The 3,781-nt window shown below is 40.5% G+C and overlaps 1 pseudogene; it reads right to left on the reverse strand.

Moving 5' to 3' along the window:
- Window positions 1-1,051: 1,051 nt before the first annotated feature.
- LOC116072786 lies at window positions 1,052-1,582 on the reverse strand (annotated as a pseudogene).
- Window positions 1,583-3,781: the final 2,199 nt, after the last annotated feature.

Below are 3,781 nucleotides of genomic sequence, written 5' to 3' on the forward strand. Positions count from 1 at the left end.
CTAGGATAATCAGAAATCCAGACTTGTTTAACCTGTATGTACTACCATCTGCAAAAAAGACGTTTGGAGTTAGTAGGAGACATGGTGGCACAAGCCTGCCATCTCTGTACCCAGGGGACCAGAGAAAGATGATTCCAAGTTCAAAGGCAGACTAGATGGTATGGCAAGACCCTGCCTCAAAAACAGAACAAAATGGCAAATCAGAGCTGACCAGTTCACTCTAGGGGTTTTATGAATGAGCCATGCTGGTCAGGGTGATGGATAGTTATACTATTGTAGGGACAGTTCAGCTATGCTGCAATACTTAAGAAAGGAGAGAAATATTTCAGAGGAGAGGCATCATTCTGATAGTGATTTACCTTGAAACACTTCTGCTCCCAGCTCTCTAGGCAATGTGCAGATGCACTTAGGGTTGAAATGATGATGTGAAGGTCGTTATTATTTAAGACTTCTAAATAAGCCAGATTTACCAATGTCAAATTATTGGTGAGTCGTTTGACCCCATATTTATTTGTAATTTCCACAAGCTGTGGGTAAGAGCTGCTGTAAATCATATTGCTATTGATCATGGATCCCTTGTGTAATTCTAAGGTGAACTGTCCATGATCTATAGGAAAAGACTGCTGCTCTGAGAGAAAGCTGTGGAAGGAGTTTCCCAGGATGCCCAGGAAATATGCATGGACATCAATTATTCAGGAAAGAGGAGAAGTAGATACCTGTATGTGTATGTGGGGCCAGGAGAAACCTTATTAAAATCTATACATCAGGAGATCTAAATGAGCAGTGGTAAAACCTGGCCTTTGAAGAAAGATTAGAGAAGTGATAAGCATGTCTGTAATAGGCAATCACTTACGATTATTGACTTAATTCAAGGAACTGCACATCCGTGGGCCAGACACTTAAATGGTCCTGCCAGTCAGACTCCCTGTACTTCAGGTATTTTCATTTTGAGTTTTCTACATTTTTTTGCAAGGTTTTGCTTTGTTTGACAGCAGTTATGGGTGGTACACAGGCCTGACCTCTGTGTTCCATTTGACCGTGGAAGGAGACCCACGGCAGTGCTAGTGACCAGCCAGAAAGAGCTCAGTCAGAACAGCTGGCTTTGAGGCTTTGTGTTCATTTCGCCTTCAGCCTCTTCTCAACAGGCTTCCTGATGTCCTTCTGCTGGAGCTTGAGGCCAATGGCTCTCTCAATTTTGCCCAAAGCCTGGTTATTCGGAATGGCCTTTCCACTTTCATAGTCTGCGATGACTAGTGGCTTTTCACTGATTTTCGTGGCCAGGTCCTTCTGTGTCAGGCCTTTGCTCTGTTGGCCCCACTGAATCACTTTGCCGACCTCCAGGGTCACCCTTTTGTGATGAAGTTCCTCTGTCTCTCAGTCTAGCTTGGCTGTGTTTTTAGTGATGGAATGCTGCTTGTTCTGGCCAGCAGCCCATTTCTTGGATGTCTCTACATCTTCATCACTGAGCTGCTATGATGGCCTGCTTAGACTTGGCCTGTATGGCTGTAGGACCCTTCTTGCACAGCAACATCACTGTGTCCCAGGCACTCTCAGCCAAGGTGTGGTGGGAGCGGCGGGCCATCCACAGCTCTGGCAGCTTCTGGAACAGTTTTTTTACATTCTTAGCTGAGGGGAAACTCCTCAAGCTCCTGCAGGGCTTTGCCTCTTTTCTACAGACACTGAAAAACATTTGTGAGCTTGCCATTCTTTCACAAGGTTGATATCCTCATATTGTGATTGTCCCAGGAAACAGGTAGAGGGGGTAGCCCAGAGGATAATGGATAATGTAATACTAAGTATCATTTAGCCTCTCTGTGGCGGTGCTTTGTGCTTCCAGCCTGTTATCTTGTATATTAAAAAAAAAAAAAAAAAAAAAAAAGGACATTTTCTCTTTTGATGAGAACAGGAAAAAAGAATTATTGTCATAAAGAAAAGCAGAGTTAAGAATCAGACTGCTTATCGTGCTCTGCATAGTGGACCCTCTCCCTCCATCTGAGCTCTACAAGTTTTTTAGGTGTTTGGCTGGCAGTTTACAGGGCTGAAGGTGGATCTTCATAAACTCATGGAATGTCTTCAGCAAATCTGCTTGTAAAGCAAACTACAATGGATGAACCTTACTGCTTCGTTTTAAATCAATTCTCACAACATATTTTGAGATTAAATTCATTTACTTTAATTTTTTAAAAATTTAATACAAGTACTTTATTTATATTACTTTTATCCCTCCCTCACATATATGCTCATATCTATGTGTGAGATACTGAGAACCTTTAAATATATATGTATGTATATGTAATGTTATATATAAACATATTTATATGAATATATATGTATATGTATACATATACATTGTTAGTGCTGACACATTAGGACTAGGTAAGTTAACAAGTTGCTTGTCTCTGGACAAACACTTATTCTACCTTTCTTAGCACCCATCCTTGAATCTTTAGTGAGAGCTGAGATGTATACTGACCTGCAGAAATAAGGTTAAGTATGTAAAATAAACTTAGAAATATGCCTTTAAGAGAATAGCAGGCAGGGCGGTGGTGGCGCACGCCTTTAATCCCAGCACTTGGGAGGCAGAGGCAGGCGGATTTCTGAGTTCGAGGCCAGTCTGGTCTACAAAGTGAGTTCCAGGACAACCAAGGCTACACAGAGAAACCCTGTCTTGAAAAACCAAAAAAAAAAAAAAAAAGAGAATAGCAGTAGTAGGTTTTCCTTTTGGGCCTGTGACCTCTTGAGTACAAGTGGTTGGCTAGCTTTCACAGTACCAGGCGTGAATACTCTCCTACTGAGTGAACTAGAAGTCTAATTAGATAGCGGCTGGTTTCCCACAAGACAAATGTACCACTATTGCATCGCTGGGCAGATCACTGCCAGACTGCTGGGTAGTTCTCAGGCTTGACAGTCTAGGTCAACCTTAGGACATGCATAGTTTCCAAAGGTCCTATTCAACACCAGACCAGATTCAAAATTTCATTGTGATACTACTTATTAATAGGATCCAGGTGTGCTTTGCTTTCTTGCTAGATTTTGTGATTCTTTTATTTAGTGAAACATGAAGGAATCAACAGGCCAACTGCAAGGAATAGCAGAGTCAGCAACCATGAGGCATCTAGCTTACCATTTGCATTCTATTATACAGTTAGTGGATGAAGGTGGAAAACATCGGATAAGGCACATTTTTTGTTGTTGCTATTGTTAGTTTCCTCTTCCTATACCATATGCATGATTGCCTCCTGGTAAGGAAATTGGTTTTACATGCTTAAATACTTTTCTAAGGGAAACTCTCTCCTTATGCCAACTCCAGTTTCTGTCTCCTTATTTTTTTTCCCTTGTACACTGGAGGGTCTCACATTTTCTTTCTTTTGCTATAACCTCATTATCTCCAAAACAGATGTCAGTGTATTTACTCTTCGGTTATGTCTTCTTTACATATCATTGCTTACTTCTAGTACTTATTTACTTATAAATACTTTATAGGGAAATCATTCTCAGGTATCTAATGTGCAGATACAGTGTTCAATACACAATGTACAAACACACATGCTTAGAAAAACATGGAAATTTAGTATGTTAGAAAATTATACATATTTCTAAGCTCTTTTAGTTCAGTAGTAGTAGCAAAAGGAGAATTTGAGGTGATCATTGTTCATTTGTTCATTTGTTTAAATGAATTGCTATCACCATCCAATGTGTAACATCCCATTGCTTTTTCCTCTGAGAATCCTGTCTTATAAGCCCAGTTCACAAGAATGTAGATACAGTGAAATGTTTCATA

Source organism: Mastomys coucha, unplaced genomic scaffold (genome assembly GCF_008632895.1).
Source record: "Mastomys coucha isolate ucsf_1 unplaced genomic scaffold, UCSF_Mcou_1 pScaffold23, whole genome shotgun sequence".
Classification (NCBI taxonomy): Eukaryota; Metazoa; Chordata; class Mammalia; order Rodentia; family Muridae; genus Mastomys; species Mastomys coucha.